The sequence below is a fragment of the Sorex fumeus genome, unplaced genomic scaffold (genome assembly GCF_029834395.1).
Source record: "Sorex fumeus unplaced genomic scaffold, SorFum_2.1 ptg000030l, whole genome shotgun sequence".
In the NCBI taxonomy this organism is placed as follows: domain Eukaryota; kingdom Metazoa; phylum Chordata; class Mammalia; order Eulipotyphla; family Soricidae; genus Sorex; species Sorex fumeus.
In genome coordinates this window covers 96,615-113,989 of record NW_026606087.1, presented here as the reverse complement: position 1 = coordinate 113,989, position 17,375 = coordinate 96,615, and the positions used below count along the sequence as shown (strand labels likewise).

The 17,375-nt window shown below is 76.6% G+C and overlaps 10 non-coding genes across 10 annotated transcripts; all 10 read right to left on the bottom strand.

Moving 5' to 3' along the window:
• Window positions 1–415: 415 nt before the first annotated feature.
• LOC130025524 (5S ribosomal RNA) lies at window positions 416–534 on the bottom strand. Its single transcript, XR_008792666.1, has one exon. It is a non-coding gene; the product is annotated as a 5S ribosomal RNA (ribosomal RNA).
• A 1,616-nt stretch (window positions 535–2,150) lies between these two features.
• On the bottom strand, window positions 2,151–2,269 carry LOC130025523 (5S ribosomal RNA). Its single transcript, XR_008792665.1, has one exon. It is a non-coding gene; the product is annotated as a 5S ribosomal RNA (ribosomal RNA).
• A 1,617-nt stretch (window positions 2,270–3,886) lies between these two features.
• On the bottom strand, window positions 3,887–4,005 carry LOC130025522 (5S ribosomal RNA). The gene has a single exon (XR_008792664.1). It is a non-coding gene; the product is annotated as a 5S ribosomal RNA (ribosomal RNA).
• A 1,618-nt stretch (window positions 4,006–5,623) lies between these two features.
• LOC130025521 (5S ribosomal RNA) lies at window positions 5,624–5,742 on the bottom strand. The gene has a single exon (XR_008792663.1). It is a non-coding gene; the product is annotated as a 5S ribosomal RNA (ribosomal RNA).
• Window positions 5,743–7,354: 1,612 nt separating this feature from the next.
• LOC130025565 (5S ribosomal RNA) lies at window positions 7,355–7,473 on the bottom strand. Its single transcript, XR_008792706.1, has one exon. It is a non-coding gene; the product is annotated as a 5S ribosomal RNA (ribosomal RNA).
• Window positions 7,474–9,086: 1,613 nt separating this feature from the next.
• LOC130025520 (5S ribosomal RNA) lies at window positions 9,087–9,205 on the bottom strand. The gene has a single exon (XR_008792662.1). It is a non-coding gene; the product is annotated as a 5S ribosomal RNA (ribosomal RNA).
• Window positions 9,206–10,821: 1,616 nt separating this feature from the next.
• Window positions 10,822–10,940, bottom strand: LOC130025519 (5S ribosomal RNA). Its single transcript, XR_008792661.1, has one exon. It is a non-coding gene; the product is annotated as a 5S ribosomal RNA (ribosomal RNA).
• A 1,621-nt stretch (window positions 10,941–12,561) lies between these two features.
• Window positions 12,562–12,680, bottom strand: LOC130025518 (5S ribosomal RNA). The gene has a single exon (XR_008792660.1). It is a non-coding gene; the product is annotated as a 5S ribosomal RNA (ribosomal RNA).
• A 1,611-nt stretch (window positions 12,681–14,291) lies between these two features.
• On the bottom strand, window positions 14,292–14,410 carry LOC130025564 (5S ribosomal RNA). The gene has a single exon (XR_008792705.1). It is a non-coding gene; the product is annotated as a 5S ribosomal RNA (ribosomal RNA).
• Window positions 14,411–16,023: 1,613 nt separating this feature from the next.
• Window positions 16,024–16,142, bottom strand: LOC130025517 (5S ribosomal RNA). The gene has a single exon (XR_008792659.1). It is a non-coding gene; the product is annotated as a 5S ribosomal RNA (ribosomal RNA).
• Between the last annotated feature and the right edge of the window lie 1,233 nt (window positions 16,143–17,375).

The following is a 17,375-nucleotide window of genomic DNA, read 5'->3' as shown; positions in this document are numbered from 1 at the left end:
TTATGCCCCAGGAGGCCCCCCCAAGCCCCCGGGCGGCTGGCCGAGCGGCCCCGCCCCGCCCTGGCCCTCAGCAAGGCCTTGGGGCCGGCCGGCCGGCCGGGAGCCGGGGCAGGCAGGCCCTGGAGAGGGGCTGGGCGCGGGGCTGGACGGTCTTGGTGAGGAGCTGTGGGAGGGGGCGGGGAGGGCAGTGGGCAGGGGTGGGAGCTCAGGCCAGCCTCAGGCAGCCCAGGCCTGGGGGCCGGGCGCAGGGGAGTGGCAGGGCACCTGGGCACCTGGGTTGTGGGGGCCCGGAGGCTATGGGCAGGACCAGGGCCAGGGGCTAGGGCCCAGCCCCCCACCCCTCCCTTCCCCGCGTCCAAAGCCAAAGGCCAGGGGGAGAAAAGTAAAGAAGCAAATGCCCCACGCCCCCACAAAAGGCCTACAGCACCCGGTATTCCCAGGCGGTCTCCCATCCAAGTACTAACCAGGCCCGACCCTGCTTAGCTTCCGAGATCAGACGAGATCGGGCGCGTTCAGGGTGGTATGGCCGTAGACGGAGGCGCGGCTCTCCCGCCGCCCTCAAGAAGTGGCCCGGCCGCCCGCGGCCAGCCCCGTCCGCCCGCGCCCCCGCCCCCGCTGGCCCCGACGCCTGCCCTCCCGCACCGCACCGCGCACGGCTGCTCCGCTGCACAGCCCGCCTGCGCCCGGATCCCGGATGGGCGCACACAAGGCCACCCAGGGCGGGCGCAGGCGCGCGGCTGTGGCTGCACGGCTCCCAGTGTGTGCGCCCGCCCACCGGCCGCAGGGGCTCCCAGTGCCTGCGTGTGAGCCTGTGAGCCGCCGGAGGGCGGGACAGCCGCGCGCGCGCGCGCGCGCGCACACTCACACACACGCACCCGCGCCTTAGGGACAGGGTCGGGCGCCTCCGGTGGGGCCCCGCTGCGAGTGGCCGCGGTTCTGGGAGCAGGTGTGCGCGGCAGGGTGCGGAGCGTGGCCGTGGGGTCCGCGGCCCACGCCGGGGAGGCCCCGGGAGCAGCTTTGCCCAGCGCCCCCGGACCCTGTCTGTCGGCCTGCCCCTGCGCGGTGCGCGGGTCCGCTTCCGCGTGGCGGACGGGTTCGTGGTGCCTTTGGCCAGGCGGGCGCCGGGGCTCTCCTGCGGGCTCTTGCCCAGGGCGCCGCCAAGGGCCGGGTGCGGGGGCGGGACCAGCGCCTTTGGGAATCGCAAGATGGGGGACTCCCGTCGCGTGGGCCAGGAGATCCGGGTGCCCCCGGCCTCAGTGCTCGCCAGACGGTGCTCTCTGCATCCGGGCTCCCACGGAGCCTCGCGTGGGTGCGTGCGCGCCGGCCGGCCGGCCGGGGTGCGCCTTGGGGCCCCCCACCCCCCGCGGCTTCCGGCGGGGCTCCCCTCTGGGTCTCTCGGGAGGGTTGAATGAAGGACAGGGGACAGCTCGCCCCCGCCTCCCGGTGAGCGGGGGCGCGCGCGTTGTGTGTGTGTGGGGGGGGGGGGGCGCGCTGTGGGCCTGGGGTGGGTGCAGGTGAGGGGCACGCTGGCAGGGGCGCTGGGAGCTGGGCGCGGGGGCAGCGGCCACTGGGACCGCCACCTCGGGGAGGAGCAGGGGCCGCCCGGGGCCCCCACTCAGCCCCTCACCACCGCCACCCCCGCGGCCCCGCTCCCTGCACAGCCCCGCCCCCACCGCGTTCCCCCACCCTCCCCGTGAGGATGTCCCTGCGGGACGGGAGCCCCCGGCGTACTCCTTTATGCCCCAGGAGGCCCCCCCAAGCCCCCGGGCGGCTGGCCGAGCGGCCCCGCCCCGCCCTGGCCCTCAGCAAGGCCTTGGGGCCGGCCGGCCGGCCGGGAGCCGGGGCAGGCAGGCCCTGGAGAGGGGCTGGGCGCGGGGCTGGACGGTCTTGGTGAGGAGCTGTGGGAGGGGGCGGGGAGGGCAGTGGGCAGGGGTGGGAGCTCAGGCCAGCCTCAGGCAGCCCAGGCCTGGGGGCCGGGCGCAGGGGAGTGGCAGGGCACCTGGGCACCTGGGTTGTGGGGGCCCGGAGGCTATGGGCAGGACCAGGGCCAGGGGCTAGGGCCCAGCCCCCCACCCCTCCCTTCCCCGCGTCCAAAGCCAAAGGCCAGGGGGAGAAAAGTAAAGAAGCAAATGCCCCACGCCCCCACAAAAGGCCTACAGCACCCGGTATTCCCAGGCGGTCTCCCATCCAAGTACTAACCAGGCCCGACCCTGCTTAGCTTCCGAGATCAGACGAGATCGGGCGCGTTCAGGGTGGTATGGCCGTAGACGGAGGCGCGGCTCTCCCGCCGCCCTCAAGAAGTGGCCCGGCCGCCCGCGGCCAGCCCCGTCCGCCCGCGCCCCCGCCCCCGCTGGCCCCGACGCCTGCCCTCCCGCACCGCACCGCGCACGGCTGCTCCGCTGCACAGCCCGCCTGCGCCCGGATCCCGGATGGGCGCACACAAGGCCACCCAGGGCGGGCGCAGGCGCGCGGCTGTGGCTGCACGGCTCCCAGTGTGTGCGCCCGCCCACCGGCCGCAGGGGCTCCCAGTGCCTGCGTGTGAGCCTGTGAGCCGCCGGAGGGCGGGACAGCCGCGCGCGCGCGCGCGCGCGCGCACACTCACACACACGCACCCGCGCCTTAGGGACAGGGTCGGGCGCCTCCGGTGGGGCCCCGCTGCGAGTGGCCGCGGTTCTGGGAGCAGGTGTGCGCGGCAGGGTGCGGAGCGTGGCCGTGGGGTCCGCGGCCCACGCCGGGGAGGCCCCGGGAGCAGCTTTGCCCAGCGCCCCCGGACCCTGTCTGTCGGCCTGCCCCTGCGCGGTGCGCGGGTCCGCTTCCGCGTGGCGGACGGGTTCGTGGTGCCTTTGGCCAGGCGGGCGCCGGGGCTCTCCTGCGGGCTCTTGCCCAGGGCGCCGCCAAGGGCCGGGTGCGGGGGCGGGACCAGCGCCTTTGGGAATCGCAAGATGGGGGACTCCCGTCGCGTGGGCCAGGAGATCCGGGTGCCCCCGGCCTCAGTGCTCGCCAGACGGTGCTCTCTGCATCCGGGCTCCCACGGAGCCTCGCGTGGGTGCGTGCGCGCCGGCCGGCCGGCCGGGGTGCGCCTTGGGGCCCCCCACCCCCCGCGGCTTCCGGCGGGGCTCCCCTCTGGGTCTCTCGGGAGGGTTGAATGAAGGACAGGGGACAGCTCGCCCCCGCCTCCCGGTGAGCGGGGGCGCGCGCGTTGTGTGTGTGTGGGGGGGGGGGGCGCGCTGTGGGCCTGGGGTGGGTGCAGGTGAGGGGCACGCTGGCAGGGGCGCTGGGAGCTGGGCGCGGGGGCAGCGGCCACTGGGACCGCCACCTCGGGGAGGAGCAGGGGCCGCCCGGGGCCCCCACTCAGCCCCTCACCACCGCCACCCCCGCGGCCCCGCTCCCTGCACAGCCCCGCCCCCACCGCGTTCCCCCACCCTCCCCGTGAGGATGTCCCTGCGGGACGGGAGCCCCCGGCGTACTCCTTTATGCCCCAGGAGGCCCCCCCAAGCCCCCGGGCGGCTGGCCGAGCGGCCCCGCCCCGCCCTGGCCCTCAGCAAGGCCTTGGGGCCGGCCGGCCGGCCGGGAGCCGGGGCAGGCAGGCCCTGGAGAGGGGCTGGGCGCGGGGCTGGACGGTCTTGGTGAGGAGCTGTGGGAGGGGGCGGGGAGGGCAGTGGGCAGGGGTGGGAGCTCAGGCCAGCCTCAGGCAGCCCAGGCCTGGGGGCCGGGCGCAGGGGAGTGGCAGGGCACCTGGGCACCTGGGTTGTGGGGGCCCGGAGGCTATGGGCAGGACCAGGGCCAGGGGCTAGGGCCCAGCCCCCCACCCCTCCCTTCCCCGCGTCCAAAGCCAAAGGCCAGGGGGAGAAAAGTAAAGAAGCAAATGCCCCACGCCCCCACAAAAGGCCTACAGCACCCGGTATTCCCAGGCGGTCTCCCATCCAAGTACTAACCAGGCCCGACCCTGCTTAGCTTCCGAGATCAGACGAGATCGGGCGCGTTCAGGGTGGTATGGCCGTAGACGGAGGCGCGGCTCTCCCGCCGCCCTCAAGAAGTGGCCCGGCCGCCCGCGGCCAGCCCCGTCCGCCCGCGCCCCCGCCCCCGCTGGCCCCGACGCCTGCCCTCCCGCACCGCACCGCGCACGGCTGCTCCGCTGCACAGCCCGCCTGCGCCCGGATCCCGGATGGGCGCACACAAGGCCACCCAGGGCGGGCGCAGGCGCGCGGCTGTGGCTGCACGGCTCCCAGTGTGTGCGCCCGCCCACCGGCCGCAGGGGCTCCCAGTGCCTGCGTGTGAGCCTGTGAGCCGCCGGAGGGCGGGACAGCCGCGCGCGCTGCGCGCGCGCGCGCACACTCACACACACGCACCCGCGCCTTAGGGACAGGGTCGGGCGCCTCCGGTGGGGCCCCGCTGCGAGTGGCCGCGGTTCTGGGAGCAGGTGTGCGCGGCAGGGTGCGGAGCGTGGCCGTGGGGTCCGCGGCCCACGCCGGGGAGGCCCCGGGAGCAGCTTTGCCCAGCGCCCCCGGACCCTGTCTGTCGGCCTGCCCCTGCGCGGTGCGCGGGTCCGCTTCCGCGTGGCGGACGGGTTCGTGGTGCCTTTGGCCAGGCGGGCGCCGGGGCTCTCCTGCGGGCTCTTGCCCAGGGCGCCGCCAAGGGCCGGGTGCGGGGGCGGGACCAGCGCCTTTGGGAATCGCAAGATGGGGGACTCCCGTCGCGTGGGCCAGGAGATCCGGGTGCCCCCGGCCTCAGTGCTCGCCAGACGGTGCTCTCTGCATCCGGGCTCCCACGGAGCCTCGCGTGGGTGCGTGCGCGCCGGCCGGCCGGCCGGGGTGCGCCTTGGGGCCCCCCACCCCCCCCCGTCTTCCGGCGGGGCTCCGCTCTGGGTCTCTCGGGAGGGTTGAATGAAGGACAGGGGACAGCTCGCCCCCGCCTCCCGGTGAGCATGGGCGCGCGCGTTGTGTGTGTGTCTGGGGGGGGGCGCGCTGTGGGCCTGGGGTGGGTGCAGGTGAGGGGCACGCTGGCAGGGGCGCTGGGAGCTGGGCGCGGGGGGAGCGGCCACTGGGACCGCCACCTCGGGGAGGAGCAGGGGCCGCCCGGGGCCCCCACTCAGCCCCTCACCACCGCCACCCCCGCGGCCCCGCTCCCTGCACAGCCCCGCCCCCACCGCGTTCCCCCACCCTCCCCGTGAGGATGTCCCTGCGGGACGGGAGCCCCCGGCGTACTCCTTTATGCCCCAGGAGGCCCCCCCAAGCCCCCGGGCGGCTGGCCGAGCGGCCCCGCCCCGCCCTGGCCCTCAGCAAGGCGTTGGGGCCGGCCGGCCGGCCGGGAGCCGGGGCAGGCAGGCCCTGGAGAGGGGCTGGGCGCGGGGCTGGACGGTCTTGGTGAGGAGCTGTGGGAGGGGGCGGGGAGGGCAGTGGGCAGGGGTGGGAGCTCAGGCCAGCCTCAGGCAGCCCAGGCCTGGGGGCCGGGCGCAGGGGAGTGGCAGGGCACCTGGGCACCTGGGTTGTGGGGGCCCGGAGGCTATGGGCAGGACCAGGGCCAGGGGCTAGGGCCCAGCCCCCCACCCCTCCCTTCCCCGCGTCCAAAGCCAAAGGCCAGGGGGAGAAAAGTAAAGAAGCAAATGCCCCACGCCCCCACAAAAGGCCTACAGCACCCGGTATTCCCAGGCGGTCTCCCATCCAAGTACTAACCAGGCCCGACCCTGCTTAGCTTCCGAGATCAGACGAGATCGGGCGCGTTCAGGGTGGTATGGCCGTAGACGGAGGCGCGGCTCTCCCGCCGCCCTCAAGAAGTGGCCCGGCCGCCCGCGGCCAGCCCCGTCCGCCCGCGCCCCCGCCCCCGCCCCCGCTGGCCCCGACGCCTGCCCTCCCGCACCGCACCGCGCACGGCTGCTCCGCTGCACAGCCCGCCTGCGCCCGGATCCCGGATGGGCGCACACAAGGCCACCCAGGGCGGGCGCAGGCGCGCGGCTGTGGCTGCACGGCTCCCAGTGTGTGCGCCCGCCCACCGGCCGCAGGGGCTCCCAGTGCCTGCGTGTGAGCCTGTGAGCCGCCGGAGGGCGGGACAGCCGCGCGCGCGCGCACACACCCACACGCACCCGCGCCTTAGGGACAGGGTCGGGGCGCCTCCGGTGGGGCCCCCGCTGCGAGTGGCCGCGGTTCTGGGAGCAGGTGTGCGCGGCAGGGGGCGGAGCGTGGCCGTGGGGTCCGCGGCCCACGCCGGGGAGGCCCCGGGAGCAGCTTTGCCCAGCGCCCCCGGACCCTGTCTGTCGGCCTGCCCCTGCGCGGTGCGCGGGTCCGCTTCCGCGTGGCGGACGGGTTCGTGGTGCCTTTGGCCAGGCGGGCGCCGGGGCTCTCCTGCGGGCTCTTGCCCAGGGCGCCGCCAAGGGCCGGGTGCGGGGGCGGGCCCAGCGCCTTTGGGAATCGCAAGATGGGGGACTCCCGTCGCGTGGGCCAGGAGATCCGGGTGCCCCCGGCCTCAGTGCTCGCCCGACGGTGCTCTCTGCACCCGGGCTCCCACGGAGCCTCGCGTGGGTGCGTGCGCGCCGGCCGGCCGGCCGGGGTGCGCCTTGGGGCCCCCCACCCCCCGCGGCTTCCGGCGGGGCTCCCCTCTGGGTCTCTCGGGAGGGTTGAATGAAGGACAGGGGACAGCTCGCCCCCGCCTCCCGGTGAGCGGGGGCGCGCGCGTTGTGTGTGTGTGTGGGGGGGGGCGCGCTGTGGGCCTGGGGTGGGTGCAGGTGAGGGGCACGCTGGCAGGGGCGCTGGGAGCTGGGCGCGGGGGCAGCGGCCACTGGGACCGCCACCTCGGGGAGGAGCAGGGGCCGCCCGGGGCCCCCACTCAGCCCCTCACCACCGCCACCCCCGCGGCCCCGCTCCCTGCACAGCCCCGCCCCCACCGCGTTCCCCCACCCTCCCCGTGAGGATGTCCCTGCGGGACGGGAGCCCCCGGCGTACTCCTTTATGCCCCAGGAGGCCCCCCCAAGCCCCCGGGCGGCTGGCCGAGCGGCCCCGCCCCGCCCTGGCCCTCAGCAAGGCCTTGGGGCCGGCCGGCCGGCCGGGAGCCGGGGCAGGCAGGCCCTGGAGAGGGGCTGGGCGCGGGGCTGGACGGTCTTGGTGAGGAGCTGTGGGAGGGGGCGGGGAGGGCAGTGGGCAGGGGTGGGAGCTCAGGCCAGCCTCAGGCAGCCCAGGCCTGGCGGCCGGGCGCAGGGGAGTGGCAGGGCACCTGGGCACCTGGGTTGTGGGGGCCCGGAGGCTATGGGCAGGACCAGGGCCAGGGGCTAGGGCCCAGCCCCCCACCCCTCCCTTCCCCGCGTCCAAAGCCAAAGGCCAGGGGGAGAAAAGTAAAGAAGCAAATGCCCCACGCCCCCACAAAAGGCCTACAGCACCCGGTATTCCCAGGCGGTCTCCCATCCAAGTACTAACCAGGCCCGACCCTGCTTAGCTTCCGAGATCAGACGAGATCGGGCGCGTTTAGGGTGGTATGGCCGTAGACGGAGGCGCGGCTCTCCCGCCGCCCTCAAGAAGTGGCCCGGCCGCCCGCGGCCAGCCCCGTCCGCCCGCGCCCCCGCCCCCGCCCCCGCTGGCCCCGACGCCTGCCCTCCCGCACCGCACCGCGCACGGCTGCTCCGCTGCACAGCCCGCCTGCGCCCGGATCCCGGATGGGCGCACACAAGGCCACCCAGGGCGGGCGCAGGCGCGCGGCTGTGGCTGCACGGCTCCCAGTGTGTGCGCCCGCCCACCGGCCGCAGGGGCTCCCAGTGCCTGCGTGTGAGCCTGTGAGCCGCCGGAGGCCGGGACAGCCGCGCGCGCGCGCACACACCCACACGCACCCGCGCCTTAGGGACAGGGTCGGGGCGCCTCCGGTGGGGCCCCGCTGCGAGTGGCCGCGGTTCTGGGAGCAGGTGTGCGCGGCAGGGGGCGGAGCGTGGCCGTGGGGTCCGCGGCCCACGCCGGGGAGGCCCCGGGAGCAGCTCTGCCCAGCGCCCCCGGACCCTGTCTGTCGGCCTGCCCCTGCGCGGTGCGCGGGTCCGCTTCCGCGTGGCGGACGGGTTCGTGGTGCCTTTGGCCAGGCGGGCGCCGGGGCTCTCCTGCGGGCTCTTGCCCAGGGCGCCGCCAAGGGCCGGGTGCGGGGGCGGGCCCAGCGCCTTTGGGAATCGCAAGATGGGGGACTCCCGTCGCGTGGGCCAGGAGATCCGGGTGCCCCCGGCCTCAGTGCTCGCCCGACGGTGCTCTCTGCACCCGGGCTCCCACGGAGCCTCGCGTGGGTGCGTGCGCGCCGGCCGGCCGGCCGGGGTGCGCCTTGGGGCCCCCCACCCCCCGCGGCTTCCGGCGGGGCTCCCCTCTGGGTCTCTCGGGAGGGTTGAATGAAGGACAGGGGACAGCTCGCCCCCGCCTCCCGGTGAGCGCGGGCGCGCGCGTTGTGTGTGTGTGTCTGGGGGGGGGCGCGCTGTGGGCCTGGGGTGGGTGCAGGTGAGGGGCACGCTGGCAGGGGCGCTGGGAGCTGGGCGCGGGGGGAGCGGCCACTGGGACCGCCACCTCGGGGAGGAGCAGGGGCCGCCCGGGGCCCCCACTCAGCCCCTCACCACCGCCACCCCCGCGGCCCCGCTCCCTGCACAGCCCCGCCCCCACCGCGTTCCCCCACCCTCCCCGTGAGGATGTCCCTGCGGGACGGGAGCCCCCGGCGTACTCCTTTATGCCCCAGGAGGCCCCCCCAAGCCCCCGGGCGGCTGGCCGAGCGGCCCCGCCCCGCCCTGGCCCTCAGCAAGGCGTTGGGGCCGGCCGGCCGGCCGGGAGCCGGGGCAGGCAGGCCCTGGAGAGGGGCTGGGCGCGGGGCTGGACGGTCTTGGTGAGGAGCTGTGGGAGGGGGCGGGGAGGGCAGTGGGCAGGGGTGGGAGCTCAGGCCAGCCTCAGGCAGCCCAGGCCTGGGGGCCGGGCGCAGGGGAGTGGCAGGGCACCTGGGCACCTGGGTTGTGGGGGCCCGGAGGCTATGGGCAGGACCAGGGCCAGGGGCTAGGGCCCAGCCCCCCACCCCTCCCTTCCCCGCGTCCAAAGCCAAAGGCCAGGGGGAGAAAAGTAAAGAAGCAAATGCCCCACGCCCCCACAAAAGGCCTACAGCACCCGGTATTCCCAGGCGGTCTCCCATCCAAGTACTAACCAGGCCCGACCCTGCTTAGCTTCCGAGATCAGACGAGATCGGGCGCGTTCAGGGTGGTATGGCCGTAGACGGAGGCGCGGCTCTCCCGCCGCCCTCAAGAAGTGGCCCGGCCGCCCGCGGCCAGCCCCGTCCGCCCGCGCCCCCGCCCCCGCTGGCCCCGACGCCTGCCCTCCCGCACCGCACCGCGCACGGCTGCTCCGCTGCACAGCCCGCCTGCGCCCGGATCCCGGATGGGCGCACACAAGGCCACCCAGGGCGGGCGCAGGCGCGCGGCTGTGGCTGCACGGCTCCCAGTGTGTGCGCCCGCCCACCGGCCGCAGGGGCTCCCAGTGCCTGCGTGTGAGCCTGTGAGCCGCCGGAGGGCGGGACAGCCGCGCGCGCGCGCGCGCGCGCACACTCACACACACGCACCCGCGCCTTAGGGACAGGGTCGGGCGCCTCCGGTGGGGCCCCGCTGCGAGTGGCCGCGGTTCTGGGAGCAGGTGTGCGCGGCAGGGGGCGGAGCGTGGCCGTGGGGTCCGCGGCCCACGCCGGGGAGGCCCCGGGAGCAGCTTTGCCCAGCGCCCCCGGACCCTGTCTGTCGGCCTGCCCCTGCGCGGTGCGCGGGTCCGCTTCCGCGTGGCGGACGGGTTCGTGGTGCCTTTGGCCAGGCGGGCGCCGGGGCTCTCCTGCGGGCTCTTGCCCAGGGCGCCGCCAAGGGCCGGGTGCGGGGGCGGGACCAGCGCCTTTGGGAATCGCAAGATGGGGGACTCCCGTCGCGTGGGCCAGGAGATCCGGGTGCCCCCGGCCTCAGTGCTCGCCCGACGGTGCTCTCTGCATCCGGGCTCCCACGGAGCCTCGCGTGGGTGCGTGCGCGCCGGCCGGCCGGCCGGGGTGCGCCTTGGGGCCCCCCACCCCCCCCGTCTTCCGGCGGGGCTCCGCTCTGGGTCTCTCGGGAGGGTTGAATGAAGGACAGGGGACAGCTCGCCCCCGCCTCCCGGTGAGCATGGGCGCGCGCGTTGTGTGTGTGTCTGGGGGGGGGGCGCGCTGTGGGCCTGGGGTGGGTGCAGGTGAGGGGCACGCTGGCAGGGGCGCTGGGAGCTGGGCGCGGGGGGAGCGGCCACTGGGACCGCCACCTCGGGGAGGAGCAGGGGCCGCCCGGGGCCCCCACTCAGCCCCTCACCACCGCCACCCCCGCGGCCCCGCTCCCTGCACAGCCCCGCCCCCACCGCGTTCCCCCACCCCTCCCCGTGAGGATGTCCCTGCGGGACGGGAGCCCCCGGCGTACTCCTTTATGCCCCAGGAGGCCCCCCCAAGCCCCCGGGCGGCTGGCCGAGCGGCCCCGCCCCGCCCTGGCCCTCAGCAAGGCGTTGGGGCCGGCCGGCCGGCCGGGAGCCGGGGCAGGCAGGCCCTGGAGAGGGGCTGGGCGCGGGGCTGGACGGTCTTGGTGAGGAGCTGTGGGAGGGGGCGGGGAGGGCAGTGGGCAGGGGTGGGAGCTCAGGCCAGCCTCAGGCAGCCCAGGCCTGGGGGCCGGGCGCAGGGGAGTGGCAGGGCACCTGGGCACCTGGGTTGTGGGGGCCCGGAGGCTATGGGCAGGACCAGGGCCAGGGGCTAGGGCCCAGCCCCCCACCCCTCCCTTCCCCGCGTCCAAAGCCAAAGGCCAGGGGGAGAAAAGTAAAGAAGCAAATGCCCCACGCCCCCACAAAAGGCCTACAGCACCCGGTATTCCCAGGCGGTCTCCCATCCAAGTACTAACCAGGCCCGACCCTGCTTAGCTTCCGAGATCAGACGAGATCGGGCGCGTTCAGGGTGGTATGGCCGTAGACGGAGGCGCGGCTCTCCCGCCGCCCTCAAGAAGTGGCCCGGCCGCCCGCGGCCAGCCCCGTCCGCCCGCGCCCCCGCCCCCGCCCCCGCTGGCCCCGACGCCTGCCCTCCCGCACCGCACCGCGCACGGCTGCTCCGCTGCACAGCCCGCCTGCGCCCGGATCCCGGATGGGCGCACACAAGGCCACCCAGGGCGGGCGCAGGCGCGCGGCTGTGGCTGCACGGCTCCCAGTGTGTGCGCCCGCCCACCGGCCGCAGGGGCTCCCAGTGCCTGCGTGTGAGCCTGTGAGCCGCCGGAGGGCGGGACAGCCGCGCGCGCGCGCGCGCGCGCACACTCACACACACGCACCCGCGCCTTAGGGACAGGGTCGGGCGCCTCCGGTGGGGCCCCGCTGCGAGTGGCCGCGGTTCTGGGAGCAGGTGTGCGCGGCAGGGGGCGGAGCGTGGCCGTGGGGTCCGCGGCCCACGCCGGGGAGGCCCCGGGAGCAGCTTTGCCCAGCGCCCCCGGACCCTGTCTGTCGGCCTGCCCCTGCGCGGTGCGCGGGTCCGCTTCCGCGTGGCGGACGGGTTCGTGGTGCCTTTGGCCAGGCGGGCGCCGGGGCTCTCCTGCGGGCTCTTGCCCAGGGCGCCGCCAAGGGCCGGGTGCGGGGGCGGGACCAGCGCCTTTGGGAATCGCAAGATGGGGGACTCCCGTCGCGTGGGCCAGGAGATCCGGGTGCCCCCGGCCTCAGTGCTCGCCCGACGGTGCTCTCTGCATCCGGGCTCCCACGGAGCCTCGCGTGGGTGCGTGCGCGCCGGCCGGCCGGCCGGGGTGCGCCTTGGGGCCCCCCACCCCCCCCCGTCTTCCGGCGGGGCTCCGCTCTGGGTCTCTCGGGAGGGTTGAATGAAGGACAGGGGACAGCTCGCCCCCGCCTCCCGGTGAGCATGGGCGCGCGCGTTGTGTGTGTGTCTGGGGGGGGGCGCGCTGTGGGCCTGGGGTGGGTGCAGGTGAGGGGCACGCTGGCAGGGGCGCTGGGAGCTGGGCGCGGGGGGAGCGGCCACTGGGACCGCCACCTCGGGGAGGAGCAGGGGCCGCCCGGGGCCCCCACTCAGCCCCTCACCACCGCCACCCCCGCGGCCCCGCTCCCTGCACAGCCCCGCCCCCACCGCGTTCCCCCACCCTCCCCGTGAGGATGTCCCTGCGGGACGGGAGCCCCCGGCGTACTCCTTTATGCCCCAGGAGGCCCCCCCAAGCCCCCGGGCGGCTGGCCGAGCGGCCCCGCCCCGCCCTGGCCCTCAGCAAGGCGTTGGGGCCGGCCGGCCGGCCGGGAGCCGGGGCAGGCAGGCCCTGGAGAGGGGCTGGGCGCGGGGCTGGACGGTCTTGGTGAGGAGCTGTGGGAGGGGGCGGGGAGGGCAGTGGGCAGGGGTGGGAGCTCAGGCCAGCCTCAGGCAGCCCAGGCCTGGGGGCCGGGCGCAGGGGAGTGGCAGGGCACCTGGGCACCTGGGTTGTGGGGGCCCGGAGGCTATGGGCAGGACCAGGGCCAGGGGCTAGGGCCCAGCCCCCCACCCCTCCCTTCCCCGCGTCCAAAGCCAAAGGCCAGGGGGAGAAAAGTAAAGAAGCAAATGCCCCACGCCCCCACAAAAGGCCTACAGCACCCGGTATTCCCAGGCGGTCTCCCATCCAAGTACTAACCAGGCCCGACCCTGCTTAGCTTCCGAGATCAGACGAGATCGGGCGCGTTCAGGGTGGTATGGCCGTAGACGGAGGCGCGGCTCTCCCGCCGCCCTCAAGAAGTGGCCCGGCCGCCCGCGGCCAGCCCCGTCCGCCCGCGCCCCCGCCCCCGCCCCCGCTGGCCCCGACGCCTGCCCTCCCGCACCGCACCGCGCACGGCTGCTCCGCTGCACAGCCCGCCTGCGCCCGGATCCCGGATGGGCGCACACAAGGCCACCCAGGGCGGGCGCAGGCGCGCGGCTGTGGCTGCACGGCTCCCAGTGTGTGCGCCCGCCCACCGGCCGCAGGGGCTCCCAGTGCCTGCGTGTGAGCCTGTGAGCCGCCGGAGGGCGGGACAGCCGCGCGCGCGCGCACACACCCACACGCACCCGCGCCTTAGGGACAGGGTCGGGGCGCCTCCGGTGGGGCCCCGCTGCGAGTGGCCGCGGTTCTGGGAGCAGGTGTGCGCGGCAGGGGGCGGAGCGTGGCCGTGGGGTCCGCGGCCCACGCCGGGGAGGCCCCGGGAGCAGCTTTGCCCAGCGCCCCCGGACCCTGTCTGTCGGCCTGCCCCTGCGCGGTGCGCGGGTCCGCTTCCGCGTGGCGGACGGGTTCGTGGTGCCTTTGGCCAGGCGGGCGCCGGGGCTCTCCTGCGGGCTCTTGCCCAGGGCGCCGCCAAGGGCCGGGTGCGGGGGCGGGCCCAGCGCCTTTGGGAATCGCAAGATGGGGGACTCCCGTCGCGTGGGCCAGGAGATCCGGGTGCCCCCGGCCTCAGTGCTCGCCCGACGGTGCTCTCTGCACCCGGGCTCCCACGGAGCCTCGCGTGGGTGCGTGCGCGCCGGCCGGCCGGCCGGGGTGCGCCTTGGGGCCCCCCACCCCCCGCGGCTTCCGGCGGGGCTCCCCTCTGGGTCTCTCGGGAGGGTTGAATGAAGGACAGGGGACAGCTCGCCCCCGCCTCCCGGTGAGCGGGGGCGCGCGCGTTGTGTGTGTGTGTGGGGGGGGGCGCGCTGTGGGCCTGGGGTGGGTGCAGGTGAGGGGCACGCTGGCAGGGGCGCTGGGAGCTGGGCGCGGGGGCAGCGGCCACTGGGACCGCCACCTCGGGGAGGAGCAGGGGCCGCCCGGGGCCCCCACTCAGCCCCTCACCACCGCCACCCCCGCGGCCCCGCTCCCTGCACAGCCCCGCCCCCACCGCGTTCCCCCACCCTCCCCGTGAGGATGTCCCTGCGGGACGGGAGCCCCCGGCGTACTCCTTTATGCCCCAGGAGGCCCCCCCAAGCCCCCGGGCGGCTGGCCGAGCGGCCCCGCCCCGCCCTGGCCCTCAGCAAGGCCTTGGGGCCGGCCGGCCGGCCGGGAGCCGGGGCAGGCAGGCCCTGGAGAGGGGCTGGGCGCGGGGCTGGACGGTCTTGGTGAGGAGCTGTGGGAGGGGGCGGGGAGGGCAGTGGGCAGGGGTGGGAGCTCAGGCCAGCCTCAGGCAGCCCAGGCCTGGCGGCCGGGCGCAGGGGAGTGGCAGGGCACCTGGGCACCTGGGTTGTGGGGGCCCGGAGGCTATGGGCAGGACCAGGGCCAGGGGCTAGGGCCCAGCCCCCCACCCCTCCCTTCCCCGCGTCCAAAGCCAAAGGCCAGGGGGAGAAAAGTAAAGAAGCAAATGCCCCACGCCCCCACAAAAGGCCTACAGCACCCGGTATTCCCAGGCGGTCTCCCATCCAAGTACTAACCAGGCCCGACCCTGCTTAGCTTCCGAGATCAGACGAGATCGGGCGCGTTTAGGGTGGTATGGCCGTAGACGGAGGCGCGGCTCTCCCGCCGCCCTCAAGAAGTGGCCCGGCCGCCCGCGGCCAGCCCCGTCCGCCCGCGCCCCCGCCCCCGCCCCCGCTGGCCCCGACGCCTGCCCTCCCGCACCGCACCGCGCACGGCTGCTCCGCTGCACAGCCCGCCTGCGCCCGGATCCCGGATGGGCGCACACAAGGCCACCCAGGGCGGGCGCAGGCGCGCGGCTGTGGCTGCACGGCTCCCAGTGTGTGCGCCCGCCCACCGGCCGCAGGGGCTCCCAGTGCCTGCGTGTGAGCCTGTGAGCCGCCGGAGGGCGGGACAGCCGCGCGCGCGCGCACACACCCACACGCACCCGCGCCTTAGGGACAGGGTCGGGGCGCCTCCGGTGGGGCCCCGCTGCGAGTGGCCGCGGTTCTGGGAGCAGGTGTGCGCGGCAGGGGGCGGAGCGTGGCCGTGGGGTCCGCGGCCCACGCCGGGGAGGCCCCGGGAGCAGCTCTGCCCAGCGCCCCCGGACCCTGTCTGTCGGCCTGCCCCTGCGCGGTGCGCGGGTCCGCTTCCGCGTGGCGGACGGGTTCGTGGTGCCTTTGGCCAGGCGGGCGCCGGGGCTCTCCTGCGGGCTCTTGCCCAGGGCGCCGCCAAGGGCCGGGTGCGGGGGCGGGCCCAGCGCCTTTGGGAATCGCAAGATGGGGGACTCCCGTCGCGTGGGCCAGGAGATCCGGGTGCCCCCGGCCTCAGTGCTCGCCCGACGGTGCTCTCTGCACCCGGGCTCCCACGGAGCCTCGCGTGGGTGCGTGCGCGCCGGCCGGCCGGCCGGGGTGCGCCTTGGGGCCCCCCACCCCCCGCGGCTTCCGGCGGGGCTCCCCTCTGGGTCTCTCGGGAGGGTTGAATGAAGGACAGGGGACAGCTCGCCCCCGCCTCCCGGTGAGCGCGGGCGCGCGCGTTGTGTGTGTGTGTCTGGGGGGGGGCGCGCTGTGGGCCTGGGGTGGGTGCAGGTGAGGGGCACGCTGGCAGGGGCGCTGGGAGCTGGGCGCGGGGGGAGCGGCCACTGGGACCGCCACCTCGGGGAGGAGCAGGGGCCGCCCGGGGCCCCCACTCAGCCCCTCACCACCGCCACCCCCGCGGCCCCGCTCCCTGCACAGCCCCGCCCCCACCGCGTTCCCCCACCCTCCCCGTGAGGATGTCCCTGCGGGACGGGAGCCCCCGGCGTACTCCTTTATGCCCCAGGAGGCCCCCCCAAGCCCCCGGGCGGCTGGCCGAGCGGCCCCGCCCCGCCCTGGCCCTCGGCAAGGCCTTGGGGCCGGCCGGCCGGCCGGGAGCCGGGGCAGGCAGGCCCTGGAGAGGGGCTGGGCGCGGGGCTGGACGGTCTTGGTGAGGAGCTGTGGGAGGGGGCGGGGAGGGCAGTGGGCAGGGGTGGGAGCTCAGGCCAGCCTCAGGCAGCCCAGGCCTGGGGGCCGGGCGCAGGGGAGTGGCAGGGCACCTGGGCACCTGGGTTGTGGGGGCCCGGAGGCTATGGGCAGGACCAGGGCCAGGGGCTAGGGCCCAGCCCCCCACCCCTCCCTTCCCCGCGTCCAAAGCCAAAGGCCAGGGGGAGAAAAGTAAAGAAGCAAATGCCCCACGCCCCCACAAAAGGCCTACAGCACCCGGTATTCCCAGGCGGTCTCCCATCCAAGTACTAACCAGGCCCGACCCTGCTTAGCTTCCGAGATCAGACGAGATCGGGCGCGTTCAGGGTGGTATGGCCGTAGACGGAGGCGCGGCTCTCCCGCCGCCCTCAAGAAGTGGCCCGGCCGCCCGCGGCCAGCCCCGTCCGCCCGCGCCCCCGCCCCCGCTGGCCCCGACGCCTGCCCTCCCGCACCGCACCGCGCACGGCTGCTCCGCTGCACAGCCCGCCTGCGCCCGGATCCCGGATGGGCGCACACAAGGCCACCCAGGGCGGGCGCAGGCGCGCGGCTGTGGCTGCACGGCTCCCAGTGTGTGCGCCCGCCCACCGGCCGCAGGGGCTCCCAGTGCCTGCGTGTGAGCCTGTGAGCCGCCGGAGGGCGGGACAGCCGCGCGCGCGCGCGCGCGCGCACACTCACACACACGCACCCGCGCCTTAGGGACAGGGTCGGGCGCCTCCGGTGGGGCCCCGCTGCGAGTGGCCGCGGTTCTGGGAGCAGGTGTGCGCGGCAGGGGGCGGAGCGTGGCCGTGGGGTCCGCGGCCCACGCCGGGGAGGCCCCGGGAGCAGCTTTGCCCAGCGCCCCCGGACCCTGTCTGTCGGCCTGCCCCTGCGCGGTGCGCGGGTCCGCTTCCGCGTGGCGGACGGGTTCGTGGTGCCTTTGGCCAGGCGGGCGCCGGGGCTCTCCTGCGGGCTCTTGCCCAGGGCGCCGCCAAGGGCCGGGTGCGGGGGCGGGACCAGCGCCTTTGGGAATCGCAAGATGGGGGACTCCCGTCGCGTGGGCCAGGAGATCCGGGTGCCCCCGGCCTCAGTGCTCGCCCGACGGTGCTCTCTGCATCCGGGCTCCCACGGAGCCTCGCGTGGGTGCGTGCGCGCCGGCCGGCCGGCCGGGGTGCGCCTTGGGGCCCCCCACCCCCCCCGTCTTCCGGCGGGGCTCCGCTCTGGGTCTCTCGGGAGGGTTGAATGAAGGACAGGGGACAGCTCGCCCCCGCCTCCCGGTGAGCATGGGCGCGCGCGTTGTGTGTGTGTCTGGGGGGGGGGCGCGCTGTGGGCCTGGGGTGGGTGCAGGTGAGGGGCACGCTGGCAGGGGCGCTGGGAGCTGGGCGCGGGGGGAGCGGCCACTGGGACCGCCACCTCGGGGAGGAGCAGGGGCCGCCCGGGGCCCCCACTCAGCCCCTCACCACCGCCACCCCCGCGGCCCCGCTCCCTGCACAGCCCCGCCCCCACCGCGTTCCCCCACCCTCCCCGTGAGGATGTCCCTGCGGGACGGGAGCCCCCGGCGTACTCCTTTATGCCCCAGGAGGCCCCCCCAAGCCCCCGGG